Below are 17,892 nucleotides of genomic sequence, written 5' to 3' on the forward strand. Positions count from 1 at the left end.
ATTTTATCCTAATGATTGTGCCCCTATGTGCTTATAAGTTGGCTTTTAGAGCAGAGTTGAGTATATTGCACATCTGCTGGGTTTATTAGAAAAGTACATACACTTTTTATCATATTTAAAAAGCTATCATATTTAAAATATTATCATATTTAAATTAGTAGAAGCAGAGGTTAGATATGTTAGCATTGTGAGCTGAACAAAGTGCAGGTTTACTTTAATTATTTTTGGGAGGTTGATATAATGGCTTCTTCCCTGTTCTATTCCTGCAATGGTTGTCTGTGATCAGTTGTGTGGCCTGGAGAGTTTTTGTTCACACTGGGTGTTGACCTCAGGGCCTTGTATGTGCTTGGCAAGCACGTAGCTACATATATCCCTAGCCCTTTTTAAAATTTAATTTTGAGACATGGTCTTGCTGTATTGCCCAGGTGAGCCTCAAATGTATGATCCTCTTGCCTTAGCCTCCCAAGTAACTGGGATGACAGGCATGTGACTGGCATGTCCTTGTGCCTTGTGCATGCTAGGTGAGCTCTCTACCATGGAGCCACAACCCAGCCTGGAAATGTAGTCATGTTTAAAGTTTTATTTGAGTATCTTTATCTTTATACAGAAATTTCAAAGGAAGCCTCAACCTGACTTTGCCCTTGTGATGACTTAGGTGCACTATCTCAGATGTATTAACATCTTAGACCATTTGTCATGAAGAATAAACACTAGTATGCTATAAATAACTGAAGTTGTATTTCCTCTGGATTCTCAGTTCTGCCTCTTCCTGTTCCAGGACCCCATCCAGGACCCCAAATGACATCTAGTCAACATGTCTCTGTAGACTCCTCTTGGGGTGACAGTTTCTCTGAACTTCCTTGTTCCAGTGACCTCGGCACATGGGGAGGACCTGTCAGGTATTTGTAGATTGTTCTACTTTGGGGTTTACTTGTTTTTCCTCACATCTAGACTTGGGCCATGGTCTGGGGGAAGCAGTCACAGAGGTGGAGAGCTGCTCTGTCATCTCAAGCCCTCAAGGTGAATGTCACCTTAGTACTGAGTGTGCTCAGCTGGCTGGGGAGTGCCTTTCAAGTTTCCATGTTTTTCTCATATTTATCCTGGGGCTGTGGGTCTGGGGCAAGCAGGTCACAGAGGTGGAGAGCTGCTCTGTCATCTCAAGCCCTCAAGGTGAATGTCACTTTAGTACTGAGTGTGCTCAGCTGGCTGGGGAGTGCCTTTCAAGTTTCTGACTGTGGAGTTACTGTTCTCTGCATGTCCCTATTGTATGTGTTTCTGGAGGAAGTCATTATAGAGGGCCCACACTTAAGGAACAGGGAGTTAGCTGCACCTCCTCGATGGCCTTGTCTGCCTGAGTTATGTGGTATGCTTCTTCACAAGAGGTTTCTGCACAAGAGAATTTCATGTTGTAAATAATTTATCTCAGTCTATAGCTTTTCTTTTTGTTCTGTCTTTCACAGAGTATACAATTTAATTTTTTCATGTGATGCTGGGGATTGAACCCAGGGCCTCACATATGCCAGGCAGGTGCTCTACCACTGAGCTATACCCCATCCCTTTAAAAATCTCCCAGGCTGGCCTTGAATTTGCAATCTCCCTGCCTCAGCCTTTTTTTTTAAAGAGAGAGAGAGAGAGAGAGAGAGAGAGAGAGAGAGAGAGAGAGAATTTTTTAATATTGATTTTTTTAGTTTTCGTCGGACACAACATCTTTGTTTGTATGTGGTGTTGAGGATTGAACCTGGGCCGCACGCATGCCAGGTGAGTGTGCTACCGCTTGAGCCACATCCCCAGCCCCCCTGCCTCATCCTTTTGAGTAATTAGGATTCTTGGCATGCAACACCACACTTGGTAAAAATTTGATTTTATAAAGTCCATGCTATCAATATTTTCTTCTGCCAATTTACTTTTAGTATTGTGTGTTAAAACTCATCACCAAGGGCTAGGGATGTAGCTGAGTATTGTAGCTGAGGTTGTATGTAGCTGAGGTTGTCCACCATGTGTGCTGCCCTGCATTTGGTCCCCAGTTCCAGAACACACACACACACACACACACAGACACACACACACAGTATCACAAAGATTACATGGATTTTCTTCTGTTTCACTGAATATAGTTTTCAAAGCTTGTTAAATCACCACTTTTTGACAAATAGTGTTTAATGGGTTTCATTTCCATTTGAATTTCCAAAATCATGTGCCAGGTTTCTCTTCTTGCAACTAAAAGGCTCAGGGGCCACTCCAGGTAAACTGGGCTGACTGGGCTGTGCAAAATGACCACACAAGAGATACAAATACCTTTTTCTTTGGGGTCGTTGTGACGGCTCCTCTGACCTTAAGGGTCCTCAGGAAGAGAGAGAGAGAGCATGCACTGACCCCTTTTATTGAGGAGAAGCTATTCAAATGAGGCAAGGGGTCAGGTTTCAGGGGACTGAGTCTATCTTCATGATGTCCACTGTCAGCAGGTTGACTGACACCTGGGTAGGCCACACCCAAGGACACAGTAAGAGAAGGGGACCCACAAGGCACTTCCATGGAAGATTCTACCCTAAACAGGGCAAGGGTTATATCACAAAGGAACAGGTGAGCGTAGGTCCACCCATGGGCTGTAGCAAGACAAATCTATGCCCCAGACACCGACCCTTGAACCCAAGAAGGTGGGGAAAGCTCTGCCACATTTCTGTGACTGAGCGCCTCAGCACCCAGCGGGGGAGTGTGACTCAGTCACGTCAAAGTTGGTCTCCCACACAGTTGCCTCCTGGACTCCCAGCCCCTGAGCGGACAGTGGTGGTCAGCAGGAGGATGCCCACTTCCTGGGCCCCTGCTTGGCCTCCCTAAGGTCCCTGCCTGGCCCCTCAGCACCCTGTATCAGGGGCTGCACCTGAGACCAGGTCTCTCCCTCTTCCCAGGCCAGCTGCCCCTCTCCAGGACTGACCACTAGGCCAGGACCAACTCCACACAGGCCTCACTCCCAGGATGGAGGCTCGAGCCCCAGGACGGCCTTCCTGTTCACAGCACTGCCTGCCCCTGCCCACAGCACAAGCTGCACTCTGCCACCATGACCACGGGGACCCCAGGACAGAGACTCCCAGCAGCTGGCAAGCAGAGCCGTGTGCAGCTGCAGGCCACCTGTGTGGGGACCTCCAGGAGCTCTGTGCTGAGCCCTCTGGAGTCGGGGACTCAACGTTCTACGTCACTCTTAGCATGTGCATTTGAGGAGGGCAGCATGGAGCCCCTGTGCAGGCACAGTGTGCAGGGGCCTCTTGGGGTTATGCAAGGAGTTCACATTCCACATTACCTCCAGCCTAGGTATGTCCCTGAAGACCCAGAAACAGACTCTGGAATGAAAACTTGTGTGTGAACATTCACAGCAGCACCATGCACAAGGGTCAGAAAGGAGAAGTGACCCAGTTGTCCACTGAGGAGGAATGGGGAACAGGATGAGTCCATCCACATGATGGAATATTACTCAGTCTTGAAAAGGACTTCAGCTCTGACACATGCTACAAGTGGGACGGACCTTGAGACCTGGGGCTCGGTGAGAGAAGCTGACACAGAGGGTCACATAGTGTGGATTCCATGGGTAGGACCTATCCACATCAGGCCATCGAGACACAGGCAGTGGGCAGGTGATGGGGCTGGGCAGGGGACTGGGTACTGCTGGAGTGCAGGTGCCTTCCAGGGGTAAATGGGCTGTTTGGAAGTAGAGGCGCTGGGTGCCCATTGCTGTGAAGGCAACTGATGTCCAGCTCGATCCCTGGCTGATGGACTTGTGCACGTCCAGCACAGCTACAGCCCATGCTCAGGTTCCAGCTCTCAGTGACCCAGCACCAAGTGGAGGCAGAGAGGCCAACCTCAGAGACACCAGTGTGGCCACATGTTCTGGGGAATGCAGGTGACCTGTGGGGACCTTGGAGAACACACAGGGGCATTACAAGCTGAAGCTGGGTGACACTGGACATAGCATGGGGCAGTCCTGGGGGGGACCACATCCCAGGGCAGCAGCTGCACAGATGACGTTGAGGTGGTCACATTTATTATCAGCTGTGAACAGCGGTCAGGCAGGGAGTGCCCTGCCAGAGCCGAACCTGGCCTGACCCCAGGGACGGAGGCCTGGCTCAAGCTGCATTGGACAGTGGGGTTCCTCAGCCAGAGAAGTGGCAGGATGCAAGGCCTCTCACCCCAAGGCCCAGGACCTGCGGGAGGAGAGGGTGGAGGTGAGTCCCTGGGCACAGCTAAGTCTCCCGGCAGCACCAGCCACGGCAGTGCCAGCCACACCAGCTTCCTAAACCTCCCGTAAACGTCTCTGTGTATAGCAGGGCACATGGGGCCTTGGGAGGGTTGTTTTCCAGGTGGACAGATGTCCCCATGGATGCTGCCAAGCCCGCTCCAGTCCCCTAGGTCAAGATGCGTTACACCTGGCCGAGCAGCCATGGCCGGGAGCCAAGCTGACCCTGGCAGGGACACCCCACTGACCTTGAAGACGTGTCCTGCCTGCGGCTCCCACAACAGCTGCTCTGGACTCAGGCTGTCCGCTGCAGAGGTCATGTACAGGTCGGAGTAGTCAGCCCCCCCGAAACAGCAGGACGTCACTCTGGACACTGGCACCTCCGGGGTGCACAGCCGCGTCCCTGTGAGTAAAGCTCAGGTACATCCCTGAAGCCCAGCCACCCATCTGCTGCTGGACCCCAGGTGGCCTGACTGTGCCCACTCCCCAGTGGGGCCCTGGGCCGGCTGGTTCTCCCTGGCACCTGCAGCACTTGATCCCCAAGTCTGCCCTTCCTCATGGACTGCAGGGGTCAGCAGGGCCACCTGGAGCCCAGGAGCTGGAGAGGCCAGTCTCCTGGAGGGAGCTGGACACATTGTAAGAGGTTGGTCCTGTCCACATTTGCACCCCAGAACCTGTGAGTGGGACCTGGTGTGGGAACAGGGTCTCTGCAGATGTCGTTAGTGAAGGGTCCTGAGATGGGCTCCTCCTGGGTCAGGGGGCCCTCATGCAATGGCCATGTCCTCCCAAGAGACAGAGGAGGGGACACAGACCCAGAGGAGGAGCCCCGTGGAGACAGAGGCAGAAACTGGAGTGAGGGGCCACCTGGAGCCCAGGAGCTGGAGAGGCAGGAGGAGCCTTTCTGGAGCTCATGGAGGGAACTGGACACCATGGTAAGAGGTGGGTCCTGTCCACATTTGCACCCCAGAACCTGTGAGTGGGACTGGTGTGGGAACAGGTCTCTGCAGAGGTCGTTAGTGAAGGGTCTGAGATGGGCTCCTCCTGGGTCAGGTGGCCCTCATGCAATGGCCGTGTCCTCCCAAGAGACAGAGGAGGGGACACAGACCCAGAGGAGGAGCCCCGTGGAGACGGAGGCAGAGACTGCAGGGAGGGGCCACCAGCCCAGGGCCACCTGGAGCCCAGGAGGTGGAGAGGCAGGAGGAGACCCCTGGAGCCTGTGCAGGGAGCTCAGCCTGTGACCCTGGTCCAGCCTCCGCCCTCCAGGGTGGGAGAGGACAAGGTCTTGTAGTTTTCAACCGCTGGTTTGTGGTCATTTTCTACATCAGCCCCTGTGTTCCCTGCACTGCCCATCTGCACAGGTCCCCCTGTAGCTGGACAAGCAAGTGGTCCCACTCCTGGACCCTGAACACCATGGCACAGAGCACCCCATGGCCCCTCCTTGACCGACTGCCCTGTGCACACACCTGTCTCGGCGTCCATGCGGATCACCCTGCCTCCATCAATGCAGGCCACCCAGAGTGTCCCCGTGGTGTCCATGAACAGCCCATCTGGCATGCCTTGCTCTGGCTCCAGCTGGCACACCAGTCGTGGGTTTGCTGCGGCAGGACAGACAGAGGCGCGTGGCCCCTCACTGCCCAGACCAGGGGGTGACATAGTGTGGCCTCAACAACGTGAGGGAGTGACAGACCCCGTGGTGCATCTGGGACCCCAGGAGGGGACTCAGGAGGGTGTGGGGGGCTGGCCATAAAAGGCCCTCCCCGAGAAGGGCATGGGGGGCTGGCCATGGTTGGTCCCTCCCAGTGAGGGCTTATGGGGCTGGCCATGGAGGCCCGTACTTCAGGGAGGATGTGGGGAGCTGGCCATGGAGGCTCCTACCCCAGTGAGGGTATGGGGGGCTGGCCACAGAGGCCCATACCTGAGGGAGGGCGTGCTGGGCTGGCCAGGGAGGCCCCGCCCAGGTAGGGCATGGGGGCTGGCCATGGTGGCCCCACCCATAGAGGGTGTGAGGGCTGACCATGGAGGCTCCTACCCCAGGGAGGGTGTGTGTGGGGGGCTGGTCACGGTGGCCCCATCCAGGGAGGGTGTGGGGGCTGGCCACGGAGGCCTTCCTCTGGGGAGGGCGTGGGGGGCTAGCAACGGTGGCCCCTACCCAGGCCTCCTGTCTGCACGTCGTAGTCATAGGACCGCACAGAGTAGTCCAGGCCGTCCACGTGGTAGAGAGTGTGATGGTCCAGGGACCAGTCCAGCCCGTTGGGGATGCCCAGCTGGTCCAGCTGTCTGACCACGGAGCAGTCAGCATAGAGTGTGTACAGGGAGCCCTGCCCCGGCTCCCACACTCCTGGGGCGGACGCCTCTGGCATGGTGCCTGGAGAGAGTGGAAGGTCAGTGGTCAGCACCCCACCCTGTCCTGCCCACCCCACACAGACCCGCTGTGCAGAGAGCTGTGGTCACCCTCAGTCGGGGGCCAGCAGGCAGGATGGCCCTCAGGCGGCATCTGTGAGTGAGCCTCTGTGCTGGGCGAAGGGGGGACCCCAGGGATGTTCCACTGGGAAGAGTCCTGCTCAGGCAGAGGTGCAGGGCCCTCAGCCGCATGTGAATGGCCTCTGACCACTGCCCCACCCTGGCTGCTTCGACCCTCCCAGGGTCCTCTCTGGGCAGGGATCTGGGAAGAATGACATGGAAGCCATGGGCTTTGGAGCGGGAGGGAACCTGTGGGCTGCCCAGCACCTGCATGGCCCCCCGGGGGCCGCTTGCCAGCAGCCTGGGGAGGGCTCCTGAGGTCCCCACCCAGCTGGCACCCGCCATGACGGGAGGCTCTGCAGGTGGCCTGGGCCAGTCCTTTCAGCAGCCCACCTGCCACAAACCTCCCGGCGGGGTCCACCTTCCCGCCGTTGAACCTGTTGTGGGGCTTGTCCTGGTCCAAGCAGGCCGCCCACTCCACCTGCCCCTTCTCCGAGTCCAGGAGGCCAAGGCAGGTGCCAGAGGCCACCACGTAGCTGCCCTCTCTACGCAGAGCCACACAGCCAACAGGGTCTCCTGGGAGGACAGAGGACAGCAGGGTGGCCCGGCTGCTGCTTCTCCAGGAGACTCCACCCACGGGGCTTCCGTCAGGAGGCACCATCAGGGCACAGAGCACGTCTCAGCACAGGACTGGGCCTGCGTGGACCACCTCTCTGCACCCCCTCCCCACGATGGCCACCACAGGGCCTCCAGATGGGACTGGAGGCTGCCAAGCCTGCCTGCAGGGCCACCAGGACTGCAGGAGTGGAGAGCGCTGGCCTCTCCTCATGTCAGTGCCAGTGTGAGAGCCGGGGGTGCCCCTGAGCCCTTGGGTAGGACGCTGGGCCTGGGGCAGGCTCCACAGGAGGGTGCCTGAGGCCAGACTCAGACTTGGGGCCAGCCCTGATCTGCAAGGGGGACAGTGGCACCTGCCCTTGGGGAGGGTGAGGGTGAGTGGGGGATGTTCCCAGAGTGCTGCTTCTGCTCCTCAGAAAACCCACGGGGGTCGTCAGCCACACAGGTGTGCAAACCCCACAGACACACGTACCTCCCAGGTGTGTGAGCCCACAGGGGTCATCAGCCACACAGGTGTGCAAGCCCCACAGACACACAAGTACCTCCCAGGTGTGTGAATCCACAGGGGTCAGCAGTCCACACAGGTGTGCAAGCCCCATAGACACACAGGTACCTCCCAGGTGTGTGAATCCACAGGGGTCAGCAGTCCACACAGGTATGCAAGCCCCACAGACACACAGGTACCTCCCAGGTGTGTGGGTCCATGCACACACATGAACCTGGAAAATGCACAGTCACCCCCACCCTAGCTCCTGAGTCAGGACAGGTGCATGTGTGGCATAAGCCGGGGTCAGAGCCAGGTGCGGGCTCCACACAGCAGCCAGGAGGAAGTCAGTGTTTCCAGGATTTAACCTGGATGACAGCAAGCCCGGCTTTGGTCCTTCCAACTATAGCTATACACCAGGACTTCCCACCCTATGGTCTGTCCTGTGCCCAGGGTGTGACAGCCCACACTTCAGGGGCTCTGGAGCAGGGGGACAGGTGCTGAAGAAGCAGGTGCCCCGGCTGGGCCCCTGCAACCCTCAGGCCACGACTGATGCTGGACACCTGTGGCAAAGGTACCAACGAGCCCTAGGACCTCAGGGACATGGGTCCACAAGCAGGCAGGACAGCTTCAAAGCTAAACGAGCCCCAGGACTTCAGGGGACACGGGGCCCTGGGCACATAGGATGGTCTCACAGCTCCCTTCCCAGGAGCACCTGAATCTCCAGGGGACCCATACTTCCTCAGACCCATGTTCTGCAGGCCCCAGGCCCACTTCCTCTGGCCCAAAGTCTCCACCTCTCAGACCCACTTCCTTTGTCCGACCCTCTGCAGTCCCCCAGGCCCACTTCCTTTGTCCGACCCTCTGCATCCCCCCAGGCCCACTTCCTTTGTTCCACCATCTGCAGGCCCCAGTTCCACTTAAGTCTGCACCTCCCCAGAGAGTGGGTTCCACCAGCACACAGTCCTGGTGTTGATGTCCACAAACACCAGCTGCCCGGTCTCCTCTTCCCACATGGGACACTCCCCCATCCTGTGCCTGTCCCGGATTACAGCCTCGATCCTGGGGGACGCCATGGCCTGGGAGGAGGACAGGGCTGTGAGTGCCCTGTTCTCTGTCCCATTCTCCTGGTCATCAGGTGAGGGCTGCTGGACCGTGCAGGCTGGGCGCTCCCGGGTGTGTGACATCCTGTGGTCTCAAGGACAGCCCTCTTCTGCTCATGAAGCCTCACCCAGGCAGACAAGGGGATGCAGAGAGGGAGCCGGTCGAGCCCACGCCCCTCCTGGCTCCTCTGTGCCTCGTGTCACTCTGCATGACCTGAGAGGTCGACAGAACGTGCAGGTGCCCCGTCACTTGAAGAGGCACCCCCTGGCAAGGTTCCAGGAGTCCCCCTTTTCCTCTGGTGGCACAGTGTGCCCACCTCCCCCACCTTCCAGGCCCCCCACCTACAGCCTGGGAAGCAGGGGCTGCTAAGCTGAGCCGCGGTCCAGGTGGGCCCGGCTCAGAGGCTGGGGTGGGTGCGATCTGCAGGTGGCTGGCTCCAGAGCACACACCCTGGCTTCTCCGCCCAGGAGACCTCTGCCCCAGAAGGGCTCACTTCTCAATGCTCCTGTTAATTGGGTTGCTGTGAGACCCCTGCGCTCCGTGGGACTCAGTTCACAGGGCCCTTCCTGGACGGCACCAGGAGGCCCAGCAGGCCAGGGCTCCCATACTGGGGCGGCTCACGTGCTCCTCAGCCCTGGTCCTGTCCTGCTCGCTCAGCTCTTGGGACTCCACCGCACTCTGGCCTCAGCCAGCTGAAGGCTCCACCAGGTGGGGGCGGCGACTCCCTTCCACCCTCCCCTCTCCGTCCCTCCCTCTGTGCTTCCCCAAATCAACAGAGCCCCAGGCGGTGGCATGTCACCTGCTGTATCCTGCAGAGCCAAGGTAGCAGTTGCAGGAGTCGCCCATGCGCTCTGCATTAGAGTGGGAGAAGCAGCAGCCCCTGGGACCTCGCTTCCGTAGAGACCCCCGAGGTTGCAGCCAGCGCCCCGCCAGGCATCGCTGAGCCTTCCCCTTAGGGCCGACCATTCAGCTCCCTAGCCCTCCTGGGTTCTCCCCTCGCACAGGTGCTGACCTGGGCAGCGGGACACTGTGCTCCTCTCCTACTGCAGAAGCGCGCCAGCTTGCAACTGGGGGTCCACGGGCTCACCCAGGCAGGCTCACAGGGAGCACAGGCTTGGCCGGGCAGGCGCAGAGGGACGCAGGGAAGGCTCGGGGAGCCCTGGGCAGGCACACAGGACGCTGGACAGGCGCAGAGGGGGCGAAGGGGAGCCCTGGGGAGGCACAGAGGGCACTGGGCAGGCGCAGAGGGGGCGCAGGGGAGGCACGGGGAGCCCTGGACACGCACACGGGGCCTTGGGCAGGGCTCTACTCACAGGCATCCTGTAAAGAACGGACTGCTGACCCCCGAGCTTCACCTGCTGACCCGACCCGGCCTCGCACACCTGGCTGTGTCACCCACACGTTCACAGGCACCAGCGCCCCCTTCCCCGTCTTCCTCCGCCCTCTGAGATGGTCTGGGCGCCACTCCCCGAGCCACAGGTTCCTCCCGCTGTGGAGCAGGGCTTGGCACAAGCATGTCGTCCCCCGTCCCGGAAAGGAGAGGTGCTGGTGGTGGAGGTGGAGTCCCCGCATTCACGTCTCCATGCCACTAAGTGAGCCCAGCTCCTCCACACCCCAGGCTCCAGCCCCGGAACCCAAGGACCCCAGGCTCCACGGTCCCCTCCCCGTGGGCTAGAACCGGCCTTTTGGGTGAAGGACTCCCTTGGGAACCTTCTCCTCCTGGGTTCCAGCCAGCGCTCGGCAGCATCCTCACTCCAACCCTGGTCCCAGAGCTCCTTAGGGCCCCGGACTGCAGGCGCCTGTCTGGGAGACCACCAAGGTGGATGCTGGGGGCTGGTTCCTGCTCCCACAGCCCAGGAGAGGCCACCGCCTGGGTGGAGGGGGTCTAAAGGAAAATGGATGGAGAGCTTGGACCTGGTGCTCGTCCACTCCATGAAAGGTGCTGTGGCTCTTGGGAGCACTGGCTGCAGCCAGGGTGCGCCCCCTCACCCCGAAGGCTCCTGCTCAAGGTGAGGTCAGTGTGTAGCCCTGGCTCTCACCCAGATTGGGAGGGGCCCTCTGGTCCTTCTGATTGGCCCTCAGGGTGTGAAGACAGGCCAGGCCCCCCTGCTGGGCAGCCTGCACTGGTCGCTGGAGCCAACCCCAGCATGGGTGTGTCCACTCACTCTCTGGCCACAGTGGGCAGGACACACACCTACTCTGCGGGGCTCTTGTAGGAACAGACACCTCCCAGGACTACCAGTGACATGCAACTCTTCAAAGCTAAGGGGACATATTTAGGGAGCCATGTAGGACCCTGAGGTCAAGATGGCTGAGGTGGCCCCTGATCCATCCCCATGGCTCTCCTCTCTATGCTCAAGCCGAGGACAGACAGCAGCCGGACAGTGTCAGACCTCATGACATCTTGAGCATCAGGACACAATGCTGCCTTGGCTTGGTGGGAAGGTACAGTGGTCTGGAGAGAGAAACCAAGGGTGGCAGGCATTCCCTTGGCTGGGCAGGCAGGGTGATGGGCCTCCATGCAGAGCACCTAGCTCTCCCAGAGACACACTGTGAGGGCGCAGAGCCCCACACGCCCTTTGCTCCCACATTCCAGGGGCCCTGGCACCAAACCGCTTGTCATGCCCCTGTGACCCCACAAGAGGACGCCAGGCACCCACCCTTCTCCGCTCCCTGGTGGTCCGGCCGTCCACCTGTGCTCGTCCTACACCTGCCAAACGCTGACCCGTTCCCAGGCCCTGCCTGGAGTCCCGGGCAGCTTCCTTCTGCACCTGGGGCGGATGATCTCATCTGTCTCATGACTTACACCCTCTGACCTCCCATGACTCCCCCGTTTGTAGATGAGAACACACGGGCTCCCAGACGGGACTCCGTGCCCAGAACCCTGCTTGGAAGTCTATCAGGCATCCCACATGGGCTGGCCCACTTGCCCTTGCTCCCCTGCCTTCCTCCTCCTGTCAATCACCTGCCTTCCTCCTCCCCACCTGGGATGCCTCATCATGTCCTATCCCAGTGGGGTGACTAGCACCCCAAGTGCACTGGGACCTCGGGTAGGGCTTCTTTTGCATGTAGGGTCTCAGCAGATGTAATTAGGTAATGATCTCAAGATGACACCATCCTGGGTAAGAGTGGCCCTCATGCAATGGCCATGTCCTCACTAGAGACAGAGGAGGGGACACAGGCACAGAGGAGGACCCACGTGGAGACGGAGGCAGAGACTGCAGTGAGGGGCCACCAGCCCAGGCCACCAGGAGCCTGTGCAGGGATCTCAGCCTGGGGCCCCTGGCCTTGGCCTCTGCCCTCCAGGGCTGGCAGAGGACAGGTTCCTGTGGTTTTCAACTGCTGGTTTGTGGTCATTTCCTACATCAGCCCCAGTGTTCCCCTGCACTGGCCAAGTGCTGAAGGGCCATCTTGGCACTCCCGCCATCTGTAAAGTTCCCTCTGTAGCTGGACAAGTCCTGCCTGGAGCCTGTGGAGGGAGCTAAGCCCTGTGACCCCTCCTCTCAGCCTTCTGGCCTCCAAGGCTGGGGGAGAAGATCCTACTGGGCTGGCGAAATGGTTTCAGCCCCTGTGACTCTTTGTTTCCAAGCGCAGGACACTAACAGGGCCATGAAATTGCATCCAAAGTTGGCCCCTCATCCCAGCCTTCCAGATGTCCTGTCCACCAGGCTCCTCCCTCCCTCCCTCTGCTCAGCTCTGCAGCTCCCTGGACCCTGGGGCTCCCCCCTGCTTAGCTCTGCAGCTCCCTGGGCCCTGGGGCTCCCCACCTGCTTAGCTCTGCAGCTCCCTGGGCCCTGGGGCTCCTTCCTGCTCAGCTCTGCAGCTCCCTGGGCCCTGGGGCTCCTTCCCCCCCCTTCTCAGCTCTGCAGCTCCCTGGGCCCTGGGCTCCCCCCTGCTCAGCTCTGCAGCTCCCTGGGCCTTGGGGCTCCTTCCCCCCTCCCCCCTTCTCAGCTCTGCAGCTCCCTGGGCCCTGGGGCTCCTTCCCCCCCCTTCTCAGCTCTGCAGCTCCCTGGGCCCTGGGGCTCCTCCCCCCCTCCCCTCTGCTCAGCTCTGTAGACCCCTGGGTTTGGGAGCCTCTTCAACCAGGTGTCCCTGGTACCACCCTCTCCCTGTCTGCTCCCCCAGAGCAGGAGCCTTGTGCCAAGTCAGTGTGAGCCTGTGTCCCCTGCAGTGACTCCTCTGATGTTTTGCTGCCACCCTGCTGGCATGGAGTGGGCTCCCCCACCAGAGCAGGGCTCAGTCACATGGACAGTGTCCAGTTCTCACCCAGTTCTCACCCTCCTGGTGACACTCCTTTCTCCCTGTGGGACAGCTGGAGATAGTTTGCTGGACTCGGCCTGCTGGCCCCACGTCCCACTTTGCTGTCCATTGAAGCCGTGATGGCCCTGAGGCACCTTGGGAGCTGCAATGACCTGTGTGCTTGTGGTGAGCCCACCAGGCGGTACTCCCTGTGGGACACCTGCTGGAGTGACTCGCTGGACCCCAACACAGGCCTAGGCCCTGGGGTCATGCCCCCTGCCCCCTAGTGGGTCAGCTGGCTCCCTCTGTCCAGAGCATGAGACCCTGCCCTCCTCTCTTTGGGTCTGTGAGTGGTGGCACTGCTTTATCACGTCTCCTGTCTAGGAGTGGCCCCCTCTGGGGCTCAGCTGAGCACCCCCCATCCCAACTCCTTCCTGACTGGGGTTGTCGCCCAGGGACCCTGTGACAGGAAAGCACCCTGGGTCTGCCAGAGCCTCGGGTCAGCTGGCCCTAGGCTGCTTCCTGGGAGAGGCACAGGGGCAAGGTGGGGCTCAGGCTGTGGTCTGCCTGGGGACAGACGTCTCCCTGAGAGAGAGGCTCAGCGCTCCTCCATCACCAAATCCCACAGCCCAGGGCCTGAGCCTCCCTCCTCCTGCGCCCAGCACTCCATGTCCCTCATGAGCCCTGGCTGGGCCTCAGGGTCCCGAAGGAGCACTTTCCTCTCCCGCAAGTGACTGGCTGACTTCTTCCCCAGGCTGCGGCCTCAGCCTCCACCTGAGCCTCTCCTGAGTGACTCTGGGTCCTGCCGCTGCCCACGTCACAGCCCTGAGTCTGTGTCAAGGTCACCTTCCATGAGCACCTGTTCATCAGACTGCCCGGCTCACCTGCCTGGTGTGTCCAGTTCGGGCAGGACCAGGACAGCCCCGCCCACCTGCCCTGTGTGTCCACGTGGGCAGGACTAGTACAGCCCCGCCCATCTGCCCCTGTGTGTCCAGCGCCGGCAGGACCAGGACAGCCCCGCCCTGCTCACCTGCCCTGTGTGTCACCATGGGATGGACCCAGTCCCTGCCTCAAGGCAGACAGCGGCGCTGATGCTCAGAAGACTCCCTGCGCCCCCTGCTGGCCGACGTCAGCCCTACACCCTCGGGGCTCAGAGCACCTCCTGCCTCTGGTCCACATCTCTGGGGCTGGGGTCCTGAAGGGCAGGCAGTCCTCTGCAGGGTCCTGGGAAGCTCCTTCCTGCATCTCCCCCGCTCAGGACCCCAGGCCCTAAGCTTGGGTCCTCATCACTCCAGTTGTCTCCCTGTCCCCTCTGTCCCTTCTCCATCTGCCCCTCTTCTCAGCACCCTGCTGACTCCTTGGGCCCCAAGACCCTCCAGGTCACCTCCCTGTCCGCATCCCTATCTATCAGGTGGCAGAGGGCATTTGGCATTCCCAGGGCCGGCAGTGGATGTGGACACTGACATCAGCGGGCCATAGAACTCATGCCCTGGGCAGCAAGGACCTCCCTAACCAGAAGAGAGTCTCTGGGAGACCCTACTCCAAAGGCATGACCCCCATAGTCCCAGGAGAGCTTCTGGGGGAAAGAGGGGGCTCTCATATGGAGAGACTGGAACCCTGCATCCTGTAGACCTGGGGTGACCATGGCAGCTGTGGGGTGGGGTGCCCAGTGGAAGGTCATCTGCTTGTAGAGGGAATCGGGGCACCCACCCACCCACCCATCCCTGCTCACAGGCCCCTGTACCCCTCCCTGTCTCTCCCTGATCACACCCCCTGTACCCCTCCCTCCCTCTCCCTGCTCACACCACCCTGTACCCCTCCCTCCATCTCCCTGCTCACACCCCCTGTAGCCTTCCCTCCCTCTCCCTGCTCACACCCCTGTACCCATCCCTGTCCCTGCTCACACCACCCTGTAGCCCTCCCTCCCTGTCCCTGCTCACACCACCCTGTAACCCTCCCTCCCTGTCCCTGCTCACACCACCCTGTAGTCCTCCCTCCCTCTCCCTGCTCACACCCCCCTGTACCCCTCCCTCCCTCTCCCTGCTCACACCACCCTGTAACCCTCCCTCCCTGTCCCTGCTCACACCCCCCTGTACCCCTCCCTCTTTCTCCCTGCTCACACCCCCCTGTACCCCTCTCTCCCTCTCCCTGCTCACAGCCCCCTGTACCCCTTCTCCCTCTCCCTGCTCACACCCCCTGTACCCCTCCCTCCCTCTCCCTGCTCACACCCCCTGTACCCCTCCCTCCCTGCTCCCCCCCTGTACCCCTCCCTCCCTCTCCCTGCTCACAGGCCCTGTACCCCTCCCTCTTTCTCCCTGCTCACACCCCCCTGTACCCCTCCCTCCCTCTCCCTGCTCACAGCTCCCTGTACCCCTCCCTCCCTCTCCCTGCTCCCCCCGTGTACCCCTCCCTCCCTGTCCCTGCTCACACCCCCTGTACCCCTCCCTCCCTCTCCCTGCTCTCAGGCCCTGTACCCCTCCCTCTTTCTCCCTGCTCACACCCCCCTGCACCCCTCCCTCCCTCTCCCTGCTCACAGCCCCCTGTACCCCTCCCTCCCTGTCCCTGCTCAGTCCTGTTACACTACTGAGGGTCCCCACCTGCTGCAGAGCTGAACTCTGAGCCACCTGAGTCCCTCCGGCCAAGGGGCCTGGGGTAAGCAGCACAAGATTATCAGGTAGAGGGCAGCCCCCAGGGTGGGCACTGGGTGTTTAGGGCCCTTTGGTCTAGTGGGTAGTGACCCCAGGCATCAGCCCTGACTTCACATCAAAACTGAGATTCAGAAGTGAGGCCCCCTCAGCATGAGGGGAGGGTCCCCATGGCCCTCTGCACAGGGGGCTTGTGCAGCACCCCGAGGTGGGGTGTCCACATGTGGCAATGGGTAGGACCCCAAAGACACCAGCTCCTCCACGGTCATTCGTCCAGACCCTGTCACACAGCTCCTGTGACCGCTGCAGCAGGGTCCATCTGCCTTCATGAGACCCACACAGCAGAGGGCCTGCTGGAGCCAGTGACCACCAACCTGGGGCCTTAAGTGGAAATGCATCTTCCACGTGGCTCCTCCTCTGAGTCTGTCCCCTCTTCTGTTTTAAGGACACGGCCATTGCATGAGGGCCATCTGACCCAGGGGAGCCCATCTCAGGACCCTTCACTAACGACCTCTGCAAAGACCCTCTTTCCACACAAGGTCCCACTCACAGGTTCTGGGGTCAAGATGTGGACAGGACCTGCCTCTTACAATGGTGTCCAGCTCCCTCCACAGGCTCCAGGGAGGCTCCTTCTGCCTCTCCAGCTCCTGGGGCTCCAGGTGGCCCTGGGCTGGTGGCCCTTCGCTCCAGTCTCTTCCTCCATCTCCATGTGGCTCCTCCTCTGTGTCTGTGTTCCCCCTTTCTCTCTTGGGAGCACAGTGGCATTGCATGAGGGCCCCGTGTCCAGGAGGAGCTCATTTTGAGACCCTTCACCTGTTACACCTGCACAGGTGGCAGGCAGCCTGGGGAGCCAACAGGGCCCTTCCCAGGGCTTGAGGACCTGAGTAGGGCTGAGTCCTTCCCGCGTGGGCCAGGAAAAGGGGAATTGAGTCTTAGCTGGGTTTGTGGGCCAGGTACCTTTGTTGCTAGGGCAAGTCTAAGTTCTGAATGGAGAGTCCACAGACAGGGCTGGAGGCGGGGGCCTCCTCCACTGGGCAGCCTTGAATACAGGTGTCCTCCAAGGGAAGTGCCTTTTCTACTTCTGGGGTGTGCACACACGCGCTCCTCCTGGTCACTCTCATGGGAAGCCAAGGTCACTGAGGAGGATGAGGTGTCCAGTGTGTATACTGCAGAGGACACTGTGTCCCAAGTGTGGGCTGGAGGAGGACACTGTGTCCCCAGTGTAGACAGGAGGAGGACACTGTGTCCCCAGTGTAGGCTGGAGGAGGACCCTGTGTCTGACTGTAGGCTGGAGGAGGACACTGTGTCCCCAGTGTAGGCTGGAGGAGGACCCTGTGTCTGACTGTAGGCTGGAGGAGGACACTGTGTCCCCAGTGTAGGCTGGAGGAGGACCCTGTGTCTGACTATAGGCTGGAGGAGGACACTGTGTCCCCAGTGTAGGCTGGAGGAGGACACTGTGTTCCAAGTGTAGATTGGAGGAGGACACCGTGTTGCGAGTATAGACTGGAGGAGGACACTGTGTCCGAATGTAGGCTGGAGGAGGACACTGTGTCCCCAGTGTAGGTTGGAGGAGGACACTGTGTCCCAAGTATAGGCTCGAGGAGGACCCTGTGTCTAACTGTAGGCTGGAGGAGGACACTGTGTCCCCAGTGAAGGCTGGAGGAGGACACTGTGTTCCGAGTGTAGATTGGAGGAGGACACCGTGTTGCGAGTATAGACTGGAGGAGGACACTGTGTCCGAATGTAGGCTGGAGGAGGACACTGTGTCAGAATGTAGGCTGGAGGAGGACCCTGGGTCCGCAGTGTAGACTGGAGAAGGACACTGTGTCCCGAGTGTAGACTGGAGGAGGACCCTGTGTCCGCAGTGTAGACTGGAGGAGGATGGTGTGTCCCGAGTGCCGACTGGGGGAGGACGCAGCCTGGGTACATTCAAGACCCCATCCCTGCCAGGACTCTTCAGGCTCTGTGCCCTGGACTCCATCAGATCTGAGGGGTGTCGGGCTGGGTACTTCTGCAGGGAGGCTTCCTGAGGGACACAGGCTCCCACGTGTCCTCTTCCCACACTGACCACAGAAGTGAAAGTGGTGTTCCTCTGGCTGTTCTCAGGCTACCCCTGACCT

At 60.0% G+C, this 17,892-nt stretch overlaps 1 long non-coding RNA gene across 1 annotated transcript; it reads left to right on the plus strand.

Annotated features, from left to right (window-relative positions):
- The first annotated feature begins 808 nt into the window (after positions 1 to 808).
- LOC143641163 (uncharacterized) lies at positions 809 to 3,085 on the plus strand. Its single transcript, XR_013155236.1, has 3 exons — positions 809 to 899; positions 1,689 to 1,758; positions 2,907 to 3,085. It is a non-coding gene; the product is annotated as an uncharacterized LOC143641163 (long non-coding RNA).
- The last annotated feature ends 14,807 nt before the right edge of the window (positions 3,086 to 17,892 follow it).

Source organism: Callospermophilus lateralis, unplaced genomic scaffold (assembly GCF_048772815.1).
Source record: "Callospermophilus lateralis isolate mCalLat2 unplaced genomic scaffold, mCalLat2.hap1 Scaffold_8780, whole genome shotgun sequence".
NCBI lineage: Eukaryota > Metazoa > Chordata > Mammalia > Rodentia > Sciuridae > Callospermophilus > Callospermophilus lateralis.